The 7,214-nt window shown below is 40.9% G+C and overlaps 1 pseudogene; it reads left to right on the forward strand.

The window, feature by feature from the left end:
* The first annotated feature begins 898 nt into the window (after nt 1-898).
* On the forward strand, nt 899-1,256 carry Rpl28-ps9 (ribosomal protein L28, pseudogene 9; annotated as a pseudogene).
* The last annotated feature ends 5,958 nt before the right edge of the window (nt 1,257-7,214 follow it).

A 7,214-nucleotide genomic window follows, 5' to 3' on the forward strand; every position in this document is an offset into this window, starting at 1 on the left:
GTTGAGTCTAAAAACACGCAAAGTTTCCTGCTGGCGATAGACAAGGCACGGTGGTGACTGGTTCAGCTCAGCTTAGAGGGGCAGAAGTGTGCATTTCTAGATCATACCGAATATAAACATTCACGTTAATCACAAGGCTAAACGTGAAAGCAAAAGCACAAATTACCCCCTAGAAACTTATATAGGAAAAAAGTGTTCCTGGCAATACGCCAGGTAAACAAATTCAAATGAGATTCAAAGCACTAAGGAAAAGAACAGATCGATAACTAGATTGCATTCGGTTTTACAACTCTGTTCATTAAAGGCACCATTAGGAGAGTGAACAAATGTGCGTGTGGGTGGAGTGTATTTATTGTTCTTAATAGATTTTAATGTGTTCAATGTTCTATGAAAACAGAACAAGAAAAGCTAAATATTAGAATACGGGGAAGGGCTGAGTGCAGGCAATAAACGTGAGTTATGAAAGAGGAAATGAAGCTAATATTTCTCTAGTTCTCACTCTGTCACCATTTCTCATATTAATGCATAAATGCATAAAAACTTATCCCACAGTGAAAGGATGAAATCCAGTGCGAAGCGCCGCCGCTTCTGCTCTGAATGGCTCTTCTGGGTAGAAGCTCGTTGAGTTTGTATAGACTTTTCGGGTTTTGGTCTGGTTGATTTTTGTGTGTGATGTTTTGGGGTTTGGCACCCTTTTCTAAAAATGAAGTTTCAAATTTTAAAGAGTCAAAAAGAGAGAGAGTTGAAAAGTCCAGCCACAATGTAAAAGACAAAACTTGCAATATCTGTAGTGTACAAATGTCTCAGAGACAGAGTAGAAAAGCAATGAGATAAAAAGACTGTTGAAAAGTGGGTGAAGCTCTTTCCGTCTCCGGCCACTATAGGGAGAGGGGCCGCCATGTCCGCACATCTGCAGTCGATGGTCCTTCGGGACTGCTCCAGTTTCTTGATCAAGAAGAATAAGCAGATGTATAGCATGGAGCCCAATAATCTGAAGGTCTAAAACTCCTGCTACAACAGGCTAATTCACCGCAAGACCGTCAGAGTGGAGCCGCGGCTGATGATGGCAAAGGAGTCATGGTGGTTATGAAATGCAGATCCGGTCAGCGAAACCTGCCACTTAGAAGCAACAGGCACATGATCCGAAAGAACAAGTATCGCGTATGGCAGCTAACCGCAGGGCCAGTGCCATCCGTCGAAGCCAGAAGCCTGTGGTGGTAAAGAGGAAATGGACCCAATCCACCAAGAGCTCCTGAGCCCCACACCCCAGAAGCAATAAAGAGTCCATTGACTTTTTCGACCACCAAGAAAAGAAGGTTAGATTCTGATCTCAAACACCTACCCTACTGACACCCTCTCCTGCCCCAGTGGCCCTGCTACCAAGCCCCACCCCCAAACCTGGACAGAGTTAGCTATTAGCAGGTCACCCAGACCAGAAAAACAGCTTGGAGGACTCAGGCAGAGACAAAGACAATTTAAACAATATCCACAAACCCGCCCTACAGAAAGAACTAGAAGAAAAATTCCCAACCCAAAGAAGTTAACTACACCATGAGAACTCAAGAAATAAATAACCTCACACCAACAACACCAAAAGAAGAACACACACAAGAGACTCTATCACAACCAACAACTACAAAGTAACAGGAATTAATAGTCGCTGGTCATTGATATTTCTCAATATCAGTGGACTCAAGGCCCAATTACAAAATAAACCACACATTCTAACAAAATGGATGTAAAAACAGGATCACTCCTTCTTCTGCATACAAGAAATACAATTCAACATCAAAGATAGAAAATACCTCAGAGTAAAGGCTTAGAAAAAGAATTTGCACGCAAATGGACCCAAGAGGCAAGCTACTCTAGCTATTTTAATATCTAACAAGATAGACTGTCAACAAAAATCAATCAAAAAAGATGGAGAAAGACACTTTATACTCATCAAAGGAAAAACCCACCCAGATGACTCCTTGGCTCTTAACTTCTATGCCCCAGGTGCAATGGCACTCACATTAGCAAAAGAAAGATTATTAAAGAACTGGTGCCTGAACCTCACTGATCCTGGCCCACAGCTCCCTGCTCTCCATGAGGGCAGCAACCAGAAGGGCCCCATGGAGAGAGAGCTCATCGCCCAGACTTGTGGGCAATCCTGAGGCTGCGGGGCAGGAGAGACTGACATTTCTGCCCACCTTTGCCCACATCCCTGACCCAAGAGGAAACTATATAGGGCCTATGGGAACAGGAAGATAGGGGCAGTCAAGCTGCAGGAGCCCTGTGGTCCAGACTGCACCCAGATCTGAATGGACCTGGTCAAACAGCTCCCCACACCCAAATCCCATGAGAGGGAGAGCTAAACCTTCAGAGGGTCAAACATGCCTGGGAAACCAAAGGAGACTACTCTCTGTCCACATTTCTGACTCTAGAGAAAAACACCTAGCGCCATCAGGGCTCCCTGCGAACAGGGACCCAGAAGCAGGGGCAGGCCCTTCTGGTAGCTGCACTCACAGAGAACTGAAACCGACCCTGAAGATAATATAAAACAGAAAAAGCTACTGGCCCAAAACATACAGAAAATCCAGGACTCAATGAGAAGATCAAACCTAAGGATAATAGGTATAGAGAGAGTGAAGATTCCCAGCTCAAAGGACCAGTAAATATCTTCAACAAAATCATAGAAGAAAATTTCCCCAACCTAAAAAAAGAGATGCCCATAAACATAGAAGAAGCCTACAGAATTCCAAATAGATTGGACCAGAAAAGAAACTCCTCCCATCACATAATAGTCAAAACACCAAATGCACAAAATAAAGGAAGAATATTAAAAGCAGTAAGGGAAAAAGGTCAAGTAACATATAAAAACAGACCTATCAGAATTACACCAGACTTCTCACCAGAGACTATGAAAGCCAGAAGATCCTGGACAGATGTCATATAGATCGTAAGGGAGCACAAATGCCAGCCCAGGTTACTGTATCCAGCAAAACTCTCGATTAACATAGATGGGAAAACCAAGATATTCCATGATAAAACCAAATTTACACAATATCTTTCTACAAATCCAGCCCTATAAAGGATAATAAATGGTAAAGCCCAATACAAGGAGGCAAGTTACACCCTAGAAAAAGCAAGAAACTAATAGTTTTGCAACAAAACAAAGAGAAGACAAGCACACAAACATGATCTCACCTCCAAATACGAAAATAACAGGAAGCAAAAACTCTCAATATCAATGGACTCAACTCCCCAATAAAAAGACGAAGACTAACAAACTGGATACGCAATGAGGACCCTGCATTCTGCTGCCTACAGGAAACACACCTCAGAGACAAAGACAGACACTACCTCAGAGTAAAAGGCTGAAAAACAATGTTCCAAGCAAATGGTCAGAAGAAGCAAGCTGGAGTAGCCATTCTAATATCCAATAAAATTGATTTTCAACTAAAAGTCATCAAAAAAGATAAGGAAGGACAATTCATATTCATCAAAGGAAAAATCCACCAAGATGAACTCTCAATCCTAAATATCTATGCTCCAAATACAAGGGTACCTACATACATAAAAGAAACCTTACTAAAGCTCACGCACACATTGCACCTCACAAAATAATAGTAGGAGATTTCAACACCCCACTCTCATCGATGGACAGATCATGGAAACAGAAATTAAACAGAGACATAGACAGACTAACAGAAGTTATGAACGAAATGGATTTAACAGATATTTGTAGAATATTCTATCCTAAAACAAAAGGATATACCTTCTTCTCACCATCTCATGGTACTTTCTCCAAAATTGACCATATAATCAGGCACAAAACAGGCCTCAACAGATACAGAAAGATAGAAATAATCCCATGAGTCCTATCAGATGACCACAGGCTAAAGCTGGTCTTCAATAACAATAAGGAAAGAACACCCACATATACATGGATATTGAACAGTGCTCTACTCAATGATAACCTGGTCAAGGAAGAAATAAAGAATGAAATTAAAGACTTCTTAGAATTTAATGAAAATGAACGTACAACATACCCAAACTTATGAGACACAGTGAAAGCTGTGCTAAGAGGAAAACTCATAGCTCTGAGTGCCTGCAGGAAGAAATGGGAGAGAGCATATATCAGCACCTTGACAGCACACCTATAAGCTCTAGAACAAAAAGAAACAAATACACCCAGGAGGAGTAGAAGGCAGGAAATAATCAAACTCAGAGCTGAAATCCACCAAGTAGAAATAAAAAGGACTATACAAAGAATCAAAAGAACCAAAAGCTGGTCCTTTCAGAAAATCAACAAGGTAGATAACCAGACTAATGAGGGGACACACAGAGTGTGTCCAAATTAACAAAATCAGAAATAAAAAGGGAAACATAACAACAGAATCAGAGGAAATTCAAAAAATCATCAGATCCTACTACAACAGCCTATATTCAACAAAACCTGAAAATCTGCAGGAAATGGACAATTTCCTAGACAGATACCAGGTCCCCAAGTTAAATCAAGAACAGATAAACCATCTAAACAACCCCATAACTCATAAAAATAGAAGCAGTCATTAAAAGTCTCCCAACCAAATAGAGCCCAGGTCCAGATGGATTCAGTGCAGAATTCTGACAGACCATATAGGTCTGTCATAGAGGACCTCATATCAATACTATCCAAACTATTCCACAAAATTGAAACAGATGGAGCACTACCAAGTTCCTTCTATGAAGCCACAATTATTCTTATACCTAAACCACACAAAGACCCAACAAAGAAAGAGAACTTCAGACCAATCTCCTTTGTGAATATCAATGCAAAAATACTCAATAAAATTCTTACAAACCGAATCCAAGAATACATCAAAATAATCATCCTTCATGATCAAGTAGGCTTCATCACAGGTGTGCAGGGATGGTTTAATATATGGAAAACCATCAACATAATCCACTATATAAACAAACTGAAAGATAAAAACCACATGATCATTTCATTAGATGCTGACAAAGCATTTGACAAAATTCAACACCCCTTCATGATAAAAGTCCTGGAAAGAACAGGAATTCAAGGCCCATACCTAAACATAGTAAAAGCCATATTCAACAAACCAGTAGCTAACATTAAACTAAATGGAGGGAAACTTGAAGCAATCCCACTAAAATCAGGGACTAGACAAGCCTGCCCACTCTCTCCCTACTTATTCAATATAGTTCTAGAAGTCCTAGCCAGAGCAATCAGACAACAAACGGACACCAAAGGGATACAGATTGGAAAGGAAGAAGTCAAAATATCACTATTTGCAGATGATATGATAGTATATTTAAGTGATCCCAAAAGTTCCACCACAGAACTACTAAACCTGATAAACACCTTCAGCAAAGTGACTGGGTATAAAATTAACTCAAATACATCAGTAGCCTTTCTCTACACAAAAGAGAAACAAGCTGAGAAAGAAATTAGGGAAGTCACACCCTTCATACTGGTCCCAAATAATATAAAATACCTCTGTGTGACTTTAACCAAGCAAGTGAAAGATCTGTATGATAAGAACTTCAAGCCTCTGAAGAAAGAATTTGAAGAGGATCTCAGAAGATAGAAAGATCTCCCATGCTCATGGATTGGCAGGATTAATATAGTAAAAAATGGCCATTTTACCAAAAGCGATCTACAGATTAAATGCAATCCCCATCAAAATTCCAATCCAATTCTTCATAGAGTTAGACAAAACAATTTTCAAATTCATCTGGAATAACAAAAATAACCCAGGATAGCTAAAACTATCCTCAACAATAAAAGGACTTCAGGGGGAATCACTATCCCTGAACTCAAGCAGTATTACAGAGCAATAGTGATAAAAACTGTGATATTGGTACAGAGACAGCTAGATTGACCAGTGGAATAGAATTGAAGACCCAGAAATGAATTCACACACCTATGGTCACTTGATTATTGACAAAGGAGCCAAAACCATCCAATGGAAAAAAGATAACCTTTTCAGTAAATGGTGCTGGTTCAACTGGAGGTCAGCATGTAGAAGGATGCAGATCGATCCATTCTTATCACCCTGTACAAAGCTTAAGTCCAAGTGGATCAAGGACCTCCACATCAAACCAGATACACTCAAACTAATAGAAGAAAAAGTGGGGAAGAATCTCGAACACATCGGCACTGGAGAAAATTTCCTGAACAAAACACCAATGGCTTATGCTCTAAGGTCAAGAATCGACAAATGGGATCTCATAAAGCTACAAAGCTTCTGTAAGGCAAAGGACACTGTCGTTAGGACAAAACGGCAACCAACAGATTGGGAAAAGATCTTTACCAATCCTGGCTTATCTCCAAAATATACAAAGAACTCACAAAGTTAGACTGCAGGGAGACAAATAACCCTATTAAAAAATGGGGTTCACCAGATGCCCTTCAACAGAGGAATGGATACAGAAAATGTGGTACATCTACACAATGGAATATTACTCAGCTATCAAAAACAATGACTTTATGAAATTCATAGGCAAATGGATGGAACTGGAAAATATCATCCTGAGTGAGGTAACCCAATCACAGAAAAACACACATGGTATGCATTCATTGATAAGTGGCTATTAGCCCAAATGCTTGAATTACCCTAGATGCACAGAACACATGAAACTCAAGAAGGATGACCAAAATGTGAATGCTTCACTCCTTCTTTAAAAGGGGAACAAGAATACCCTTAGAAGGGAATAGAGAGGCAAAGTTTAGAACAGAGGCAAAAGGAACACCCATTCAGAGCCTGTCCCACATGTGGCCCATACATATACAGCCACCAAACTAGATAAGATGGATGAAGCAAAGAAGTGCAGGCCGACAGGAACCGGATGTAGATCTCTCCTGAGAGACACAGCAAGAATACAGCAAATACATAGGCGAATGCCAGCAGCAAACCACTGAACTGAGAATGGGACCCCCGTTGAAGGAATCAGAGAAAGGACTGAAAGAGCTTGAAGGGGCTTGAGACCCCATATGAACAACAATGCCAAGCAACCAGAGCTTCCAGGGACTAAGCCACTACCTAAAGACTATACATGGACTGACCCTGGACTCCAACTGCATACGTAGCAATGAATAGTCTAGTAAGAGCACCAGTGGAAGGGGAAGCCCTTGGTCCTGCCCAGGCTGGACCCCCAGTGAACAGGATTCTTGGGGGGAGGGTGGGGAGGGGGACACCCATATGGAAGGGGAGGGGGGAGGG

The sequence above is a fragment of the Rattus norvegicus genome, chromosome 3 (assembly GCF_036323735.1).
Source record: "Rattus norvegicus strain BN/NHsdMcwi chromosome 3, GRCr8, whole genome shotgun sequence".
Taxonomy (NCBI): Eukaryota; Metazoa; Chordata; class Mammalia; order Rodentia; family Muridae; genus Rattus; species Rattus norvegicus.